The sequence below is a fragment of the Heterocephalus glaber genome, unplaced genomic scaffold (assembly GCF_053883595.1).
Source record: "Heterocephalus glaber isolate CG9 unplaced genomic scaffold, H.glaber_assembly_v1.0 deba00001461, whole genome shotgun sequence".
Lineage (NCBI taxonomy): Eukaryota > Metazoa > Chordata > Mammalia > Rodentia > Bathyergidae > Heterocephalus > Heterocephalus glaber.
Window position 1 is genome coordinate 33,653,577 of NW_028258308.1, and position 22,307 is coordinate 33,675,883.

Sequence of the window (22,307 nt, forward strand, 5' to 3'; positions counted from 1 at the left end):
GGGGAAATAGAGGCCATTGTCCTGAGCTGCAGAAGTGAACAACAGAGAGAGGGCCTCTCTCAGGCTCCCCGATGAAAACTGAAGCCCACCGGAAAAGTGAAGAGAATCTGCAATAAAAGCACACCAAACCACCATACTTGGTAAGTTGGAGGGATCATCACCTCCCATTGGAACCTGGACTATCTTCAGGGGAAAGGCAGCTGGAACCTGCAAAAGAACCTTGCAGAGTTCAATCCTACAGGAGGACAGGGAGGTTAACTTGGGACTTGTAGCAAGCAATCTGCCTGAATCTCACGGGTCTGTGACTGCCTTACTGAGACTCATTGACTTATAACTGAACACTGCTGCCCACGTTGTCTATTATGACAGCAGAGACATATCCTGAAGGAGGCCCTTCATTTTTATCTTTTATTTGTTATTTTCAAAATTACCACTATTTTTATTGCTCTTATTTTTAATTTTTTTCTTTTTCTGCTCTTTTCAAATTTTTATTTTTCTCTTTTTTCTTTCTTTTCTCTTTTCTTTCTTTCTCTGCCTCGCTCCCTTGCTGTTCCACATTGTTCTTTATCTCCCCTTTGTGTTCCTGTTCTGGCCCTAATTTGTATTTCTTCTTTATTTTTCATCTATTCTCTTTGCTTCTCTTGCCTGTGCCCTCTGGCCTCATTGCTAATCTTCCCCTATCCTTCTACCTACCTATTTCTCCCTCATCAACTCCTTCTAACTCCTCATCCTGAAGGATAAAGTTGCTATATTGAAGAGTTTATATGTTGGGTTGGTCCTCGATTTTGATTTAATTCACACAGTCAAAGGTGATAGATTAATAACTGTGACAAATTGTCATTTTCTAAGAGGTACTTGATGTTACTGTGTTGCTGATTGTATCATTTGGGCTAAGATATTGTGATTGACCTAATCAGTTGTCCTTCCTGGTATAAGGAAAATGAGATAGCCTCAGAGTCATCAGAGATTCAAAACTTAAAGACCAGCTATATCTGGAAGACACCTCTGAGAAGCAATCATTCCATAAGGGTTCTGAATGCATCAACAAAGATACTTACAATAAGCAACTTCAATGAATCAACCCAGGAACTAAACAAAGGACAGTACCAAAAACAAAAATGAAAAGACATTTTAGCAAGGCACAAACTCAGACTTGCACCCCACAAAAAGCAAATGCTGAGGGAAATGAGGTGGAAAAATCCAATAATCAAACACCTAGACACCGTAAACTAATAGCACAGGAAGTAAGAAAACAGATAAATGAGGCTCTAGAAAAATTCAAAGCAGAAATAATCTCTGAGCTAACTACAGAGATGGTGAGCAGAGTGAAAGACATGATTAGAGGCTCTCGAACAGAAACAGATGAAAAAAATAGTTGAGCTTAGAAACATGCTGGAAGCCATGAATGCCCAGCATAAGAAAGAAATGGAATCCATGAAACAGATTCAAACAGATATGCAGGAGATTAAAAACTCCATTGAAAGCAATGCAGAGCAGATTAAGGGAATCTGAAGATACAATATTAGATATAGAAGATGGGGCCGAGGATTTAGCTCAGTGGTTTCACCACCTGCTACGCAAGCACAAAGACCCGAGTTTGATCCCCAGTACCAAAAAAAAAGATGTAGAAGACAGGATTGCTGTTACACACCATGAAAACAGAGAGCTCTTAAAAATAGTAAGGGATCAAAGGAAATCAATCTAGCAGCTGCTAGATGATGCAAAGAAGAATAGCATAAGACTGATAGGAGTCCAGGAAAAAACAGGAGAAAGTACAATTGACATTAAAAGAAAACTGTTCACATAAATAATAGTAGAAAACTTCCCAGACAGAGGTGGAGAATTGGACATACAGATAAGTGAGGCATATAGAATTCCAACTAGTCATGATCAAAAAAAATCTACAACTAAACATACAATAGTCAGGATCCGGGAAACCCAGCAGAAGAACAAAATCCAACAAGCAGTTAAAGAAACAAATCACATACAAAGGAAAGCCCATCAGAATCACGGCAGACTTCTAAACACAAACGCTCAAATCAAGGACAGCCCGGAGTGAAGTATTTCAAACCCTAAAAGAAAATAACTTCTGATCTACACTGTTGTATCCTACAAAATTATCTTTCTTTCAAAATTGATGGGAAAATTAGATACTTCCATGACAAAGAACACCTGAGATATTTCATGAACACCAAACCAACACTCCAAACAATTCTAAGCAATATCCGAGAAAAAGACAATGAAGGTCACAACTCCATGAGGCCCAACAGAGGAAAGCCACCAGGCAAGGTAAGAAACTAAAGGGAAAGGGGGAAAAAATAAGAAATAAAAGAACCAACAACAGTAAAACATCATGACAAGGATAAGTCAATATCTATCAATTATAACTATCAATCTTAATGGTCTCAATTCACCAATCAAAAGAAATAGACTGACAGAATGGATTAAGAAGCAAAATCCAACAATATTCTGTATATAAGAAATACACCTATCTCAAAAACAAATTCATAGACCGAAAGCAATAGGATGGAAAACAGTTCTCCATGCCACAGGAACCCAGAAAAAGGCAGGGGTAGCTATCTTCTTTGCAGACAAAGTAGATTTCAAACCAAAACTAATTAAGACAGACAAAGATGGTCACTACATCCTTGTGAAGGAAACCATCCAAGAGGAAGAGGTGACAATCCTAAATATATATGCACCAGATATGAATGCCTCCAACTATACAAAACAAATATTAATGGACATTAAAAAACAAATAAGCACTAATACAGTTGTAGTGGGGGACCTCAATACCCCACTGTCACAAATAGATCATCTAGACAAAAAATTAACAACGAAATTCCAGAACTGAACCAAGCTATTGAACAAATGGACTTAATAGATGTTTACAGAGTGTTCCACCCTACAAGATCAGAATAGATATTATTTCTGGCTGCACATGGGTCATTCTCCACAATACACCACATGCTAGCTCATAGGACATGTCTAAGTAAATGTAAAAGAATTGAAGTTACCCCCTGTATATTATCAGACCATAGTGCAATAAAATTGGATATCAATAACATAAGAAACTGCAAAACTCCCACAAACACATGGAAATTGAATAATACCCTCCTGAACAACCAAGGGGTCAGAGAGGAAATTAATGAAGAAATTAGACAGTTTCTACAAGTAAATGATAATGCCAGTACAACATACAAGAATCTATGGGACACAATGAAATCAGTTCTACTCAGTACTGAATGCCCATATTAGGAAAACAGAGAACTCAAATGAATAACCTAATGCAGAACCTCAACATCCTAGAAAAAGAAGAGCATAACAAACCCAAAGCTTATACAAGAGAGGAAATTATAAAGATCAGAGCAGAAATCAATGCAATGGAGACTAAGAGAACAATACAAAAAATTAATGAATCAAAGAGTTGGTTTTTTGAAAGAATAAATAAAATCGATAAACCTTTAGCCAACCTTATCAAAAAAGGAAAGAAAAGGCCCAAATCCATGCATTTAAGAACAAAAAAAGTGAAGTTACAACAGACCCAGCAGAAATCCAGAGGATCATCAATACCTACTTCGAGAAGCTGTACTCTAATAAAATGGAAAACACAGAAGAAATGGACAGATTCATAGATACATATGAATTGCCAAAGTTAAAAAGGTATAGAAATTCTAAGCACCCCAGTTACAATGAGTGAAATTGAAAATTTAATAAAAATTTACCAACAAAGAAAAGCCTGTCCTGATGGCTTTCCTGGTGAATTCTACAAGACATTTTAAGAAGAACTATTGTCATTGCTCTTTAAACTCATCAAGGAAATTGAAAGGGAAGCAAGGGTTCTAAATTCATTCCTGGAAGCAAGTGTTACTTTGATTCCAAAACCGGGGAAAGACCCAACCCAAAAAGAGAACTATAGACCAATCTCTCTAATGAACATAGATGCAAAAATCCTCACCAAGATACTGGCAAACAGAATACAGAGGGTCATCAAGAAGATTATACACCCTGAACTAGCTGGATTTATCCCAGGGATGCAAGCATGGTTCAACATTTTTAAATCAATAAATGTAATACACTATATTAACAGAGTCAAGGACAAAAAACATATGATCATCTCAATAGATGCAGAGAAGGCATTCAACAAAATCCAACACCCATTCATGATAAAAATCCTACAGAAAATTGGAATAGAAGGTCTTTATCTCAACCTGATTAAGGCTATCTATGAAACACCAACAGCCAACATCATATTATAATCAAAAACTGAAAACTTTCATGCTAAAATCAGGAACAAGACAAGGATGCCCACTACCACCACTCCTGTTCAATATAATTATGGAAACAGCCACAGCAATTAAAAAAAGAGAAAGATATAAAAGGAATAAAGATAGGAATTGAAGAAGTTAAACTGTCCTTATTTGCTGATGATATGATACTTTACATAGAAGACCTAAAAAACTGTGCCAAAAGAGTTCTAGACTTAATTGCCATATTCCGTAGAGTAGCTGGATATAAGGTCAACACTCAAAAAACAATAGTCTTCTTACACACAAATAGACTCACTGAGAGAGAAATTAGGGAAACAATTCCCTTTCCAATAGCATCCAAAAAATAAAAAATCTGGGAATCAATCTAACAAAAGAAGCAAAAGACCTCTACACTGAAAAGTACAACACTCTAAAAAATGAGATCGAGGAGGATATAAGAAAATGGAAAGACATCCCTTGTTCCTGGGTAAGAAGGACCAATATAGTGAAAATGGCCATACTTCCAAAACTTTTGTATAAATTTAATGCAATGCTGATTGAAATTCCAACAATGTACTTCACAGAACAAGAGAAAACAATCCAAAAATTCATTTAGAACCAGAAGAGACCTAGAATAGCAAAAGCAATTCTAGGCAACAGAGACAGGGCAAAGGGTATCACAATCCCCAATATGAAACTATACTACAAAGCTACTGTGATAAAAACAGCATGGTACTGGCAAAGAAACAGACCCAAGGATCAGTGGAATAGATTAAAAGATGCAGAAACAACGTCAGACATACTCAGCCACCTCATCTCTGACAAAGGAGCCAACCACCCTCACTGGAGGAAAGATAGCCTATTTAATAAATGGTGTTGGAAAAACTGGATTTCAGCCTGCCAAAGATTAAAACTAGACCTATATCTGTCACCATGCACTAAACTAAGATCAAAGTGGATTAAAGATGTAAATATTAAGACAGAAACACTAAACTTGCTGGAAGATAAGTTAGGTCTTGAAGACTGGCCTAGGAAAAGACTTTATGAACAAAACCTCAGTAGCATGGGAACTAGGACAAAGAATCAACAACTGGGATCTCATTAAAATGCTTCTGCACTATAAGGGAATCCACCAACAGAGCTAAGAGACAACCTACAATGTGGGAAAAAAATTTTAGCAGCTGTACCTCAGACAAAGGACTACTTTCTAGAATACATAAAGAACTGGAAAAAAAATCAGGCTTCCCAAATTCAAAGACCCAATTCAAAAATGGGCATCTGAAATGAAGAGACATTTCTCAGACAAGAAAGTAAAAGCAGCAAATAAATATATGAAAAAATGTTCAACATCACTGGTCATTCAAGAGATGCAGATGAAAACAACACTGAGATTCCACCTCACCCCAGAAAGAATGTCTGCTATCATGAAATCTACCAATAACAAATGCTGGGAGGGGTGTGTGGAGAAAGAAACCCTTCTCAATTATTGGTGGCAGCACAGACTGGTGCAACCACTGTGGAAATCACTATTAAGATAGGTCAAAGAACTAGGGCTAGAGGTTCCATTTGACCCAGCTATTCCCCTGCTGGGTATCTTTCCCAAAGAATTAAAAGGATCATACCACAGCGATATATGTGCACCCATGTTTATATCAGCACCGTTTGCAATAGCTAAAGCTTGGAAACAGCCCAATTGCCCATCAACTGGAAAATGGATAAAGAAGATGTGTTTTTTTTATAAAATGGAGTACTACTCAGCCATAAAGAGCGAGAAACTAGAGACATTTATAGCTAAACGGATACATATTGAGGCCATACTCATAGGTGAAATAAATAGGACACACATGTGCAAATACCGAATAGTTTCTCTAGTGTGAGAGACTGAAAGTGTAAATAAACATTAAAAGGTTTAATATTGAATAATTCATAATTTGAAATAGGAAAAGGTCCAAAGGTGTAGGAGTGGCAGGAGGGGAAGGGGCAAGGAAAGAAGGGAAAGGAAAAATTTTTAGAAAAGAAAAAAAAAGTGGAAACGAAGTCTATGTAAATAGGGAAGGGTGAAGGGGGTGAAGGGCGCACAGATAATGGGGAAAAAAATAAGAACCAAGATACATCATGTACAGGTACAAGCACCCAATGATAAATGTAAACATATTGTATACCTAAAAAGTACCAATAAAATAATTTAAGGAAAAAAAAAAAGAAAACTGTGCCTTAACGTATGATGTTATTCATTGCTAAGAGAAACAGATACAGGCACTTTTTCTATATCTGCTTTCAGCTTCATGTGACAGGTTTTGTTTCTTAAACATTAACTACTGAGCATAGAATTTGAAGACATTAGGAAATGTTTTCTACCTCAAAGGTAAACAAACAATGAGATTTAATACTTTTAAATATTTTATATTATCTTGTTGGCTCTATATGCACTTATACCATATGAAAAATTCTACGAATTGATTATCTTGAAAAGCTTTTGTTTGCTGCAGACTGGATTTCTAAATATGTTAAAATTATTGCAGTATGGATATTGTCCATTGTTGACTGTCCTTATATTTCATTTCAACAGTAATTGATGATGTATCCTTGTTCTGCAGTATGGCACTTGGCAAAACATCACTTCCTAATTTGAACTCTTCAATGTAACCTTCATGGGAAATGGCTCTATATTACCATTGCCTCAATTATTTTAGAAAATTATCTTCTTAGATATTCATTTATAACTTACCCTCTAAGTGATCTCTGTCAAGTTACTTGATTTTCATCATTGTGCTTCTGTGAAATTTTCTGTAGCAATTGCCACCCTCATGTTTTTACAGGACTGCTATGTTGAATGTCTCTTGTGAAGTTCATTTAAGCCCTTGTGAGTAGATTCCCTTTGAGTAGGAAGGAATTTTAGTAGATTTCTCAGATAAATTGGGGCAGGGGATGTGACAGTGTGATTTTGTAAAGAACATCAGTTAGAGATCATTGACTTGTGAAGAATACAAAAAAGTGGAAGTGGGCAGATCAAAGAGATAGGGCTTGGATGACACCTGTACAGAATGATGATTACAGCTGTCTACACCATGCTTTCTGCATGTATCGGGCACCAGTCTATACCTGCTCCCTGTTAGAAACTTTTCATGCATTGTCTCATGTAGACTTTGAAATGACTCTGAAGGCTGGGTATTATTATACACTACAACTTGCCCAAGACACTTTGTACAGTCAATAAATGACAGGATTAAAATTTGACACAACTCTCACTGGGTCCTAAATGTAACATTTTTCTACAGTGTTATTGGAGATAAGGGAACATGAAATATATCTTAAGTTACATGAATTGAAGCACCTTTTGCATTCAGTTTATTCAAATAAGTTAAAGTCTGAACAACAGTATGGTTTTTATGTGAACTGGCTATTAATCATTTTGCAATCTACAGATGAATGGCTAGAGTAAGCCACAGGTCCATATCAAACTTTGATGTCTGTTCCACTGTGGAAGACAATACAGTCTCTCCTTTCCATGCACCTTGTCATATTGAGTTCACATCTAATATAACCATAGTACTCCTTTCAACTTGAGGTATGGTTCATTAAATAGGAGAAATGCTTATAAGTTCACTGACAGTGTTTTGGTGGTGTGAGAGATTAAACTTAGGGCCTTTATGTTGAACTACATCTCTGGCATTTTAATTTTTTTTAATTTTGGGGACAGGGACTCACTAAGTTGCCATGCGGTTAAGGCTGGGTTCAAATTTGTGATCTTCCTGCCTGAACTTCCCAGAGTGTTGGAAATGGAGGCGTAGGCGACACACCCAGCATGCTCGTTGTTTTTTAAGCTCAAAAAAATAAAATCCATAAATCAGACAATTCAAGTAGTATGCTATTATATTTTAATTGTAATAGACTGAAATAAATGTAGTAATTAAATTAGTGTCAAAATTAAATTAGTGTCAAATTATATGATATTATTTTCCAGCAATCTTGGTGTTAGATTATTTCAACATGATCACCTTAAATATTCTACTCTATGCCCTTCTTAGATAATTAATAGCCCCACCTAATAGAATTGTAGAGTTGCAACCCTCAGTCTTCACCCTCTTTTTAGAAATAAAAAAACAAGGAATTAGGAGATAAAGTAAGTAATTCAAGGTTATGGTAAAATTTACAGAAAGTATACTAAGACAAAAATCCAGATCTCTTTCAGTTCAGTAATTTTTCCTTATGCACACTGCCCTCTAGTAAATTAATAATGATAATAATTGTCTTGCCTTTTAAAAATCATTCCCACCCTTTTATATAGATCTTTCTGTGTTAGATTTTCTTACTGAGTATTAGGATTGTAGATATTTCACTTCAGGAAACAAATGATATCAACTGGCATATCTAACACTCTGCATAGACAAGGTATTCCACTGGCAGTTGGGTGGTTGGTTGTACTTGGTAACTGCTTGGTACTTACTTTTCAGAATTTGACAATAAGTGAAAAGAGATGAACTCTTCAAGGAGCCTTCCACTCCCAGAGTCTTCAGTGGAAAGGACCTAACCCATACTTCCACTGAGTATTCTGCCCTTGATATCTTCTCCAACTATTCAAGAATAGGCCAAGGTCAGCTCTCCATACATTGGCCAAATCTCTAATGAAAATTTCTATCTAAAAAGGGAGGATGAGCAATTACTTGGATCAATTAAATTCTTTCTTACTTTGGTACTATGCAGATGCAGAAAGAAAGGAAGAAAGCTGAGAACACAGTGTACCAAGGACCATGAGAAGTCATATATGAGTCAGAATGATGAGATAGCAGAAGAAAGGAGGTAGAGAAGATAATGCATAAGGGAGTAAAGGAAGTCGTGTTGATTCAATACAACAACTTCAGGAGACCAGAGACACACTGAAATACTGCATTTCACAAAAGTAGAGAAATGAAACATTCGTGTCCTAGAGTATGATAAGTGACCCTGCATAATTTAGGGACCTGAGAGTCTGTTTTTCCAGTTCCACTTTCCAAGTACACTTACCCTTCCTATGAAGTGTTTGGATTTTCTAGTTTAACAGACATGCTATCTTTACAACAATTAATCAGTACATTTTCTAAAAGATGAGTTTCTGTTGCTCATCCAAAAAATATACCTGGATGCACAGGAGAAAGGCTTGATAGCTTTCCAACAAGAATATTACATTTCTAGCACTTGGTTTTTTGTATTGTGATCCTGAGTAGCAGATCTTTAATTTTTTGCCCAGTCCAATTTTCATCATCTTTCATGCAGCATAAGGTAACTGTGTTAGAAATAATCTCTAGAGTCATCTCCAGGTGTCATTCTAAAGCTCTTATGCCTCAGGCACTTCTTTTAACCTTTATGCATCTGCCTTGCATTTTGTCCTCTTGGGCCACACTACTGGTGAAATATTTGGAAGCAGATCTGGCACTTGATTGTTTTTAAGTGAAAGAAGAATTTTCACTAGAAGGAATAACCCAACTTCAGTATTCCATTGAAATTCCCTCTGCCCTGTAATTCCTTCCAGGCCTCTTGTGAGCCCTTTCTCATTGGTGTTTTACCTTTGGCAGTTCCAAAATGTGCCAATGAAGTTTAATGAGTATGAATTGTTTTAGAAGAATAGCTTGTGGTAGGAATTCTTCTTGCCTGTTGATATATGCATTAGTCATTCCAGAGTATGTTCTTCTGTGAATTCTCCACATCTCAAAGGTATTATATTTGGTAAGCAACTTCTCATGAGCTATATCTGCACACCTATCCTGTGAATGCATTGCAAATGTAGTCAGATTAGTGCTGTTCCAGCTTTGATTTGTTATCCAAATCAGTGTTCTCTAACAACAAAGGAATGACTTGGTCTCTGTAGTACTGTGCCTCCATGGAGTGTATGGTACCAAATACATATCTCGTTTATTATTTTTGTGACCCATATGGCTTTCTGAAGCCAAGCTTTAAAGTTTTTGTTTTACAGATGATAAAATAGAGAGCTGGTTAAATTGTCTTTACTAATAATGTAAGTGATTAGACGTGAAATTAGTAGAGATCCAGATTCTTAATCTAGATTATGCTGTTTCCACAAACAGTATTGCATTTGAATTGCGATATACCTGTTCTAGATTACATTTGTGAAATAATTATTATGTAAGTTCTAGAATATTTACCCAAATATCTTATGTATTCTGAAGTGGAGCTTTTGGAAAGTAATTGGATCATGGGGTGCTATATCAGTGGATTAAATCTGAATAGTGCAATGTGCTATTAGGAGGTAGGGCCTGGTTGAATGAGATGGTTCACTTGGATCCTGACCTAGCAGTGTGTTTTCTTGTCTCTGTCTCTTCCTTTCTCTCTGTTTGCTTCCTGAATGCTATGGGGTGAGCCACTGTCCTTCGTCATACCCTTCTGTTATACCACTTCTGCCTTGGAGCCAGCTGACCATGAACTAAGTCCACTGAAACCATGAGCCAAATACTCATCTTCTCCTTTAAGTTGTGAATATTGAGTATTTTGTCCTAGTGATGGGAAAGTAACTAATGCAGTAACAAGTCATAGGCTATAAATTTGAAGCTTTTTTAATTACTATGTAGAAAAAAGTCTCATGTATGTGGTAGGTAGATATGCTTGCACAGGACAGGACTGAGAAAAGTAAAAATCTATTATTTTATTTTGAAAAACACAAATAGGGTTACTGTACCTGAAGCTTTAGAAACTAGCAAGATATTGCTAGTTGCAGTATAGTTGCATACAGTGAAAGGAGCTAACGGATAAGAAAATATGTAGGAAGAGAATAAGATATTTTCTTTTCTTTTATGTTGTATTTAACATAATGCAAATTTTGTGATATTGTTATTCTTGTAAGCCGTATTCCATCTAAGACGTGCATTTCCTTCTTTTATGACCTATTTAATCCTAAATTGGATGGGACTGAAGTATCAGCATGAAAAGAAGCAGGTTTTTGCTAATATTGCCTAATGATTTCCCCATTTTTCAGACTGATAGGTGAGCATCATGAATGGTTGCCAGATCTCTGAAGAAACATTAATATAGGGACCTTTGGGGACAGATGAAGCTAGGATTCTTTCTTAGCCATTGCATACAGATTACATGAAGATTTTTAAATTGTAAAGGGTAAATTATAAACAAGAAGGAAGTGATATTTATTAGTTGTTCTTTTTTGAAGTCAGCCTGATTCATGTGTTTATAAGTTAATTACAAATGATCATAACCTCCCATCGTTTCACTGTGAGCTCCTATTTTAAAAAGGAAAAAAAATATAAGAACCAAGATATATTATGTAAAGGTACAAATTCCCAATAATGAATGTCAGCATATTTTATACCTAAAATGTACCAATAAAATTAATGAATAAAAAAATCAGACCAGGGTAATAAATACCTCCATCTCTTTAAACATTGAAAAAAAGAAAAATCAAGATTACAGTAGTTCTAATAGTAAGAATAGGCAGTTAAAAAAATTCTCAGTGCCCTTTCAAACCTCATTTAGACTTCTTCATCTTATTTAGGAGACAATAGTATTTTTTCTTTCCTCTGATTATGATTTCTTTGTAGCATAAATTGAGAGGAATTCCTAGAACCTTCTGTATAAGATTAGACCCTAGAGCATTTATCATTGCCTTAGTGGTGTTTTTTTACACTGGCGAACATTTTTTAACAGCTTAATGAACAATCTCTACTTCTTACCTTCACAGGGATTGTTTCTTAGGAGTAAAAAGGGTTGGCTTCATTCTGCCATCTACTTTACGTTCACCAACATCACAATCATGTAATTGACTGGTCATTGAGTATTTTTTATGTTTGGGACTTTGCAAATATTCTAATCTTCACACTTCTTAATAGAATTTCTAGGATACAGAAGTTATCTAAGAGAGAAACCAAGGTCAAGGTCACATTCTGGTGGAACTTAGATGGGTGTGATGCCTTTGTTACTTTATTTCTTATTTGATGTCATTGCACAAATCATCTTTTCTCCCCTCCCCCTGTCCTGTCTCCTCTCCTCTTCTCACTTCTGCTCTCCTCTCTGAAATTTTAAATGTCTCCATGCTGCTCCCTTGGGCTAACACACTTTTTTTTTTTTTTTTTTGGTGCCAGGGATCGAACTTGGGTGCTTGTGCTTACACAGAAGGCGGTGAAACCACTGAGCTAAATCCCCGGCCCTAGCTAACACACTTTTTGTCAAAGGAAAAATAACACTAACTGTTCTCTTCCTTTTGTAGAGCCTGCTAGGAAGAGGAAGAAGCAAAGGACTCACTATTTATGACATACTGTAATTCATCCAAAGGTTTCTAAAAGTACCAAGTGGGGCAAGAGAGAGATGATTTGCTTCAAAAAGAAAATGGGGGGAATTCAATTTTTTATTTTATTGCCTTTGATCCTTGAAAGGAAAGGAAGTGCCAAAATATAGAGATTGCATTGACCAAGAAACAGGTTGAAGTACCTAAATAGTATTTAAGAACTGAAATGTGTGATGTTCAATTTTAAGACTGCTGTGATGTAATCATTACTTGAATGATACTGTTATTTAACATCCTAGACATAGAGGAGGGGAGGGTAACTGACAAGCAGGTTTTGATGTTAAAACTAGGAGCCAAGCAAAGGAAAGAAATACCGTGGGAGGAAAAGAACTAGAGTTGAAAGGATGGAATTTTCCATAGGAAATACAAAGATTTCTAGTACATGACTCCTATTTAATTAGACTGAAGAGATGCAACTTTCCTGAAAAATATTCTAATCATATATCACTCCCTTTACTCCCATATTTGAGAACAGTGTTGTCACAAAATCACTTATATTGTTACTGATTTTAGTAATGAACAAAAGATATTGAGGAAGAAAGTGAATTTATCATAATTTTGACAGCTATAAGCATCAGATCTATTATAAAATAGGATTAAAATCAAATGTACAATGTGAAAAGTATACTGAAGCATTTAATAGTATCCAAAAACTCAGAGGTGCCTAAGTGAGCTGGCATCCAAATAGTAGTGGTAGTAAGCTGTGATTATATTTCTTTGAAATATATTCAATTAACAATTCTTTTTGAGGCTATCTCTCTAGAAAGATATGAATCAGTACTGTCTCTAATAGAGGTTCCATTGAGATACAACGGAAAAAAATAACACATAACATTTTAGATTGAACCAGTTAGTTAAAAAGTATGTGAAATTAAGATGAGCAAGATTCTATAAATGTAGAGCTGGCCAGAAAGAGTGAAGCTTGAAAGACAGAAAAGCAGAGAACAGGAGGCACCACACACAGCAATTAAGGAATTTCTTTGCTGCAAACCTGGGCTCCAGGGAGCTTCATTTGTAATCTCTGGTTATGCTTCATTTCATTCTTGGACTCCACCATGGACCTTTGGACTAAAGACTTTGCCTCTGGGCACTTGCCCTATTGCTTTTATTAAATGAAGTAAACACAATTTGTTCACCCATGCAGTCCCCTTACTGTTCTCCTTAGAGCTCAGCCTGGTGACAAGGCTACTAAATAGCCCACAACCAACATTCCTGATGGTGCAATTTCACTGAAACAAAAGTTGACCATGGGATAATCCAGACAGAGTTAAGAAAAAATAGGTAGAACGAGGGAGAAGAAAATATCTGACTTAGTAAACTTATAAGCTCAGTGTCTGCAACATTAAATGTAAGATATAATGGTTCAACTTTGGTAGGAGTGAGTGGCTTCTTTAAAGCAAATTGTGTTATGCTTTGTAGAGTATTTTGCAGTAAGAGTAGGTTTCAGAAGAATTCCAAAGTCCATTAAATAAAAGCTATTCAGCAATATGAATTTAACATGTTGATCTACAGAGTGTTATTGTTTCTTCAAAAGAGTCCCAGTAGAAACCTGGGAGAGGGCAGTAATCCACTGGAAATGGATTCTGTGAAAGGATACTGGGGCACAAATTCCAAGGACAAAGTTAGATGTTAACTTGGGGAATGTCACCTATAGTAATATAATAGATTTCAACAAGACCCCAAATAATTCTTCCAGGAAAAAACACGTGAGCCACTGACACCCAACTTTATTTAGAGGTGAGAAGGCTGCTATTAGAGTGAAAATCTGAATCAGATACTTGGTTTTAAATGAAAATATTTATCATTTTTAAATGTTTTATAATTATGTTATATATATTTAAATTCATTAAGTTTATTGGTACATTTTAGGTATACAATATGATGACATTCTTTGTAACTTTACATGATATATCTTGCTTTTTATTTTTTCCCTATTCCCCTGCCCTCCCTTCAACCCCTCCACCCCTCCATATTTACAAAGACTTTTTTCCATTTTTTCCTTTTCTCGTATTTATTCCTTTCCTTTCCCCTACCCCTCCCACTTCCCCTTTCCCTTTGGCCCTTATCATCCTATATCACGATATCTATTATATATTTTGATCTTTATTTACACTTTTAGTTTCTCACACCAGAGAAACTTCAGTATTTACACGAGTGTCCTATTTATTTCACTTAAGAGTATGGCCTCAATGTGTATCCATTTAGCTATAAATGTCTCTAGTTTCTCATTCTTAAAGCAGAGTGGTGCTCCATTTTATAAAAAACAAAACAAAACATATCTTCTTTATTCAGTCACCAGTTGTTAGGCAATTGGGCTGTTTCCAAGTTTTAGCTATTACAAACTGTGCCACTGTAAACATGGGTGCACATATATCACTATGGTATGATTCTTTTAATTCTTTTGGGGAGATAGCCAGCAGGGGAAAAACTGGGTCAAATGGGACTTCTAATACTAGACCGTTGTCTGAGGAACAGCTGGTAAAAATTTATTCCCACATTGTGGGTTATCTATACACTCTGTTGGTAGTTTCTCTTGCTGTGAAGAAGCTTTTTAATAAAATGAGATCCTAGTTGTCTGTTCTTTGTGCTAGTTCACATGCAACTGAGGTTTTGTTCATGGAATCTTTTCCTATGCCAAGGTCTTCAAGAGTTCTACCTAACCTCTCTTCCAGCTGGTTTAGTGTTTCTGTTTCAATATTTAGATCTTTGATCCATTTTGATGTTAGTTTGGTATATGGTGAGAGATATAGGTCTAGTTTTAATATTTGGCAAGTTGAAACCCAATTTTTCAAGCACCATTTATTAAAGAGACAGTCTTTCCTCCAGTGAGGATGTTTAGGTCTTTTGTCAAAGATGAGGTGGCTGAGTACATCTGAAGTTGTTTCTGCATCTTCTCATCTGTTCCACTGATCCTCAGGTATGTTTTTTTTGCCAGTACCATGCTGTTTTTATCACAGCTTTGTAGTATAGTTTCAAGCTGGGAATTGTGATACCCCCTACCTTGTCTTTGTTGCCTAGAATTGCTTTGCTATTCTAGGTCTCTTCTTATTCCAAATGAATTTTTGGATTGTTTTCTCTGGTTCTGTGAAGTATGCTGTTGGAATTTCAATTGGGTTTGGATTGAATCTATATAGCAGTTTTGGAAGTATGGCCATTTTCACTATATTAGTTCTTCCTACCCAGGAGCAAGGGATGTCTTTCCATTTTCTCATATCCTCTTTGATCTCTTTTTCCATAGCACTGTAGTTTTCAGAGTAGAGGTCTTTGATTTCTTTCATTAGATTGATTCCTAGTTATTTCATTTTTTTGGATGCTATTGTAAAAGGAATTGTCCAGTTTTTCTCTGAGTGAGTCTATTTTTCATGTACGGGAAGGCTATTGATTTTTTTTGTGTTTATCTTGTATCCAGCTATTGTACTGAATTTGTTTATTAAGTCTAGAAGACTTTTGGTGGAATTGTTGGGGTCTTCTATATGGAATATCATATCATCTGCAAGTAATGACAATTTAACTTCTTCATTTCCTATCTTTATTTCTTTTTATTTTTTTCTTTTGTCTAATTGCTGTGGCTAATGTTTCCAGAATTGTATTGAACAGGACTGGTGATAGTGGTCATCTTTGTTCCCCATTTTAGTGTGAAGGATTTCGGTTCTTGACCATTTAGTATGATGTTGGCTGTTGGTTTTTCATAGATGGCTTTTATCAGGTTGAGATACATATCACCTATTCCAATTTTCTGTAGAGTTTTATCGTGAATGGTTGTTGGATTTTGTCTTTTTCTGTATCTATTGAGATGATCATATGGTTTTTGTCTTTGGTTCTGTTAATATAGTGTATTACATTTATTGACTTGTGTATGTTGAACGATCCTTGCATCCAAGGGATGAATCTCATTTGGTCGGGATGAATGATCTTCTTGATGATCTTCTGCATCATGTTTGCCAATATCTTATTGAGGATTTTTACCTCTATGTTCATTAGGGTAATTGGCTTATAGTTCTGTTTTTTGGGTGGGTCTTTCTCTGCTTTTGGAATCAAGGTGATGCTTGTTTCCAGGAATGAATTTGGGAGTATTGCTTCCCTTTCAATTTCATTGATAAGTGTAAACAGTAATGGCAATAGTTCTTCTCTAAATGTCTTTTAGAATTCAGCAGTGAAGCCATTAGGGCCAGGGCTTTTCTTCATTGGTAAGTTTTTAATTACATTTTCAATTTTGTTTATTGATATTGGGTCGTTTGGGATTTTTAGGTCTTCTTTGTTCAACTTTGGTAATTCGTATTTCTTCTGTGTTTTCCATCTTATTGGCATATAGGTTCTCAAAGTAGGTATTGATGATCCTCTGGATTTCTGCTGGGTTTGTTGTAATTTCACCCTTTTCATTCCTAATTGCATGGATTTGGGCCTTTTCTTTCCTTTTTTGGATATTAGGTAGGGGTTTGTTAGTTTTGTTTATTCTTTCAAAGAACCAACTGTTTGCTTCATTGGTTTTTTTGTATCATTTTCTTAGTCTCCAGTGCATTGATTTCTGCTCTGATCTTTATAATTTCTTCTTTTGTATGAGCTTTGGGTTTGTCTTGCTCTTCTTTTTCTAGAATCTTGAGGTTCACCATTAGGTTGTTTATAAAATAGATGCAAACAGATATCCAGGAGATTAAAACCTCCATTGAAGCTTTCCTGTTTCTGACTGTGAGGAGTCAGCTCATGTGTCGGAGATACCCCAAAGTTGAAACTTTTCTTCCCGTGCCAGAGGCTGCCCCCGGTGGCTCTGCAGCTGTCACTATGCCACAAAATGAATATATTGAGTTACACCATAAATGGTATGGGTATTGTTAGGATTACCATGAGAAAAAGAGAAAGAAGGAAAGTCGAGAGGCCCATGAACGTTCAAAGAAGGCAAAAAAAAAAAAAAAAAAGATTGGCCTGAAGGCTAAGCTCTACCATAAACAGCATCATGCCAAGAAAATACAAATGCAGAAGACTATCAAGATGCGTGAAAAGAGAAACACCAAAAAAAAAACATGATGAAAAGACTCCTCAGGGAGCAGTACCTGCCTATCTGCTGGACAGAGCCGGACATTCTCAGGCGAAAGTACTTTCCAACATGATTAAACAAAAATGAAAAGAAAAGGTGGGAAAATGGGAAGTCCTTCTACCCAAAGTTCGTTTGCAGGGAGAGACAGAAGTATTGAAAGTTATGTGAACTGGAAAGAGAAAAAAGAAGGCATGGAAGAGGATGGTTACTAGTCTGCTTTGTTAGAGATGGCTTTACAAGAAAACCACCAAAACATGAAAGGTTCATTAGGCCAATGGGCTTGCATTTCAAGAAGGCCCATGTAACACATCCTGAACTGAAAGTCACCTTTTGCCTGCCAATACTTGGTGTGAAAAAAATTCTTCATCACCACTATATACAACTTTGGGTGTTATTACCAAAGGTACAGTGATTGAAGTGAACATGAGTGAGTTGGGCCTTGTGACACAAGGAGGCAAGGTTATTTGGGGTAAATATGCCCAGGTAACCAACAATCCTGAGAATGATGGATGCATCAATGCAGTCTTACTGGTCTGATAGATGTTTCATACAATAACTTCTTACACTTATTGAAGACTACAGACCAATCAGGAAAACCACCATTACTATGAATACTACCACACTTTTCATAACTGCAGTCATCAAAAGAATTATTTATTAAATTGTAAGTACATTAAAATGGCCCTGTTTTACAAATTGGTCTTTTACTTGGGGTCTGCTAAGAGCTTAGTGAGATTGTACCATTGAGAAAATAAACATCAGTCTTTGCATTAAAGAGTGGGTATTCAGCAACATAGATTTGTCACTCCTGAAAAAGCCACCAATGTAGTTGAAAATATAAGTAAAGGTCAATGCAAACTTCATTTAGGGGTCTAGGGCTATGAAATCTGCTAAAGTCTATTCTACATCCATCATTCACCATTTGTCCTAAAAAAGGTAGCATTAAGAAAAAGTAATGTTTAGGTTTGTTCTCTATACAGTGTATTTATAGTACTTTAATAATGGCATTAAAAATTTGGAATTTACCAATTCCAACTTAGTTGCACTGATGCCCTGAAAAGAAACTTTATTTGCAATTAAATAAAAAAAAGTCATGATAGGGTTGTAACTCATTTTGTGATCTGAATTAAATTGTCATGGCTTGAGCTTTGGGATATCTGTATATTAATCTAATCACTACATGCTTTAAATTGTTTATTTTTAAAAGTCTGTCTTCACAACCAGTATGATCAATTGTGCCTTTAACAAGATCATTCAATGTCTAAATAAATTCAATATCTAAATATATCTTCATTTTTGAAATTGGGAAAAAGAGAAGGGAAAGACTTTCAAAACACAGACCAAAAAACAATCACAAAATATAGGTTAAATTACACTTTTAAAATTAAAAAAAGTACTGAGAAAACAAACATAGGTACTCCAATAAGACTTGCTATTTTAGATTTCTGTAACATTTCTAAGTTGTATAAACATAGTTGAAGTTTTAGAACATAGACAGACACTTAGAAAAGGACTGACTAGTTCTTGAAAATGATGATCCAATATGGTAGAATCACTTGACAGAAGCTGAACCTTTCTTACAGTTAGATTTTATCAAACTATTTCACCACTAATAAAAATAGGTAATGTGTGGTATAAGTTCTAGGAGATAAAAGAAAAATCACTTCAGGTAATCACTGAACACTACAGAAATAAGGTTTGCTTATTTTTTAAAAGCAAAGTTTTGTACTAAAGGAAGCTTGATATTCAATATGAAAACAAGCATAGTATTTGTGACAGTTTTCACCCATGAAAGATTGGATCACACCATAAACATCATATTGCTAGTAGTGGACATAAAAGGAACAAATCTGTTTCTAAAATACTGTTATACAGATGAGTAATGTTAATATAAATTCTTTATTTAGATTAAAATCTCTTTCAGTTTGCTGGTGTGACCAAACCTTAGAAGGTAATCCAAAAGGATAAAGCCCAGGGTAAGAGCAGATGTTTAGATATTAGGTAAGGGCTTAATTGGATATGATTCATAACACTTGTAGGTACTTTTCTAAAGTTGGTAAAACCATTTTTAGGTAGTGTTCTGGTAGTCTGCTAAAAGTAATCCAACCATTTAATGACTAGATGTTACCATGACTGCATTGAATGGAAACATGGACACATTTTAAGTAGAAGACTGACACTCTTAAGTCATGCTGTTTGATTTTATAAAAAATCATAATAGAACCTCTTGACTTTAAAAGTTGTAGAGGAGCTTTATAATAAATTCTTAAATATACTAATTTCTGTGAGGCCTAGCAGTTGAATAAAATTGAAAGTGTAACTAAAAAACAAATCTCCATTGAAAGGTTACACAGAAGAATGAGCCAACCTGAGGACAGATATCAGATATAGAAGACAAGATTGCAATTAGTGACCAGGAAAAGAAGGATTTCTTAAAAATAGCAGGGGACCACAGTAAATCAATCCAGCTGCTGCTGAATGATTCAAAGAAGAATAATATAAGACTGATTGGAGTCAATGAAGTAACAAGAGATAGTGCCAACGACATAAAGAAAAAAACTGTTCACAGAAGTAATGACCAAAATCTTCCCAAACAGGGGAAAATAATTTTACCTACAGATTAGTGAGGCATATAGGACTCCAACCAGCCATGATAAAAAAATCTATACCTAGGCATATAATAGTCAAGATTCCAGAAACCCAACAGAAGAACAAAATACTACAAGCAGTTAGAGAAAATAAATCACATACAAAGGAAAGCCCATCAGAATCACAGCAGACTTCTCAACACAAACCCTCAAGTCAAGAAGAGCCTGGAGTGAAGTATATCATGTTCTAAAGGAAAACAACCTCCAACCCCAATTGATGTATCCTGTAAAACTGTTTTTCAAAGTCAGTGGAAGAATATGATACTTTCACGACAAAGAACACCTGAGGAACTTCATGAATACCAAGCCAACACTCCAAAAAATTTTACACAAAATCCTAGGAAAAGATTATGAGGGTCACAACCCCACGAAGCCCAACAGAATGAACCCAACAGGCTAGTCAAGAAATTAAATACAAATGGGGAGAATCCAACAACAGGAAATGATCATGACATGGATAAGTCAATACTTATCAGTTATATCCATCAATGTTAATGGTCTCAATTCATTAATCAAAAGAAGTAGACTGGCTGAATGGGTCAAGAAGTAAGATCCAACAATAAGGTGCATACAAGAAACACTTAATTCAAAAAGAAACTCATAGATGGAAAGTAAAAGGGTGGAATACAATACTCCACCTGACCGGAGCCCTATAAAAAGCATATATTTGAAAATAAAATGGATTTCAAACTAGTACTAATTAAGAGAGACAAAGAAGGCCAGTACATCCTTATAAAGGGAACAATCCAAGAGGAAGAGATGATAATCAGAAATATATATGCAGCAAATACTATATAAAACAAATATTAGACATGAAAAATCAAATAAGCACTAATACGATAGTAGTGGGGGACCTCAACGCTCCACTGTCACAAATAGATAGATCAATTAGACAAAAAATAAACAATGAAATACTAGAACTCAACCAAACTCTTGAACAAATGGACTTAACTGATGTCTACAGGGTGTTGCACCCACAAAATCAGAATACACATTCTTTTCAGGTGCATATGGGATATTCTCCAAAATAGACCACATACTCGCTCATAGAACATGTTTAAGTAAGTGCAAAGAAATTGAAGTTATCGCCTGTGTATTATCAGATCATAGTGCGATGAAATTGGAGATCAATAGCAAAAGGAACCAGAATAACTTCATAAACACATGAAAGTTGAACAACACACTCCTGAACAACCAATGGGTCACAGCAGAAATTAGTTTCTACAATTAAATGACAATGACAGTACAGCATATTGGAATCTATGGGACACAATGAAAGCAGCCTTACAAGGGAAATTCATAACAGTGAACACTCATAATGAAAAATATAATTATGTTATATTAATGATATAAGTACCTTTCATTTTGCCAAAAGGCCATAAATCCAGTGCTTCAAGTATTGCATTGTGTAGCAGAACAATTTCTGAACATATAAGTGTCAAGTTATCTAATAATACATTTTGACTTGTACACTTTATTTTTGTATTATTGTATTTCCAGAGAGCAATGTACTGGGACTATTTTACTTTATATCTCAGTAGAATTTCCTTCCTACAGTTGGAATTTAATATTTTGTCCTGGGATTTTTTTTTATTGAGGTCCTGTAAGAAATAGCAAAGGAGGAACTTCTTCCCCCCTCTGCCCTTTACTCCATGCAGAATTAATCCCTTACTCTTCTATATGTATGCTGTGATTTATACACACTGCCTTTATAGTACTTAGGAAACAATATTGTATAATGCATTTCTATATCTTAGTTAAATCCTCACATTGTTCCTTTTATTTTATTCTGAAGTTTAATTATTCCTATTTTTTTCACAAATTTAGGCATTATTTTTTCTAATATAAAGATCACTTAAAAATTAAATAGTATATCTTATTCGGTGGGATGCCCTTGTAGCTGGACATGGTATTGAAAGTCAAATGGTATTTTATAGTCAAATGCCATTCCTGTGAGAGGCTGATGTGGAATGGGGACCCTGTATTACATCTGAATGTTTTGAATTTTTTAAGGTTCTAATTTTTGCACCTGAAACTGCCTTATTTCCATGATGCCAAATAATTTATTCCTCCAGTCTCTTATTTCTGAA

General features: G+C 35.4%; 1 pseudogene across 1 annotated transcript in view; it reads left to right on the top strand.

The window, feature by feature from the left end:
* The window catches only part of LOC147826788 (ribosome biogenesis protein NSA2 homolog pseudogene), a 93,687-nt pseudogene that overhangs the window by 46,236 nt on the left and 25,144 nt on the right, over positions 1–22,307 (top strand). Inside the window, exon 2 of the transcript XR_015453476.1 lies at positions 1–22,307. This exon is cut by the window's right edge and continues 25,144 nt beyond it. The product of XR_015453476.1 is annotated as a ribosome biogenesis protein NSA2 homolog pseudogene (transcript).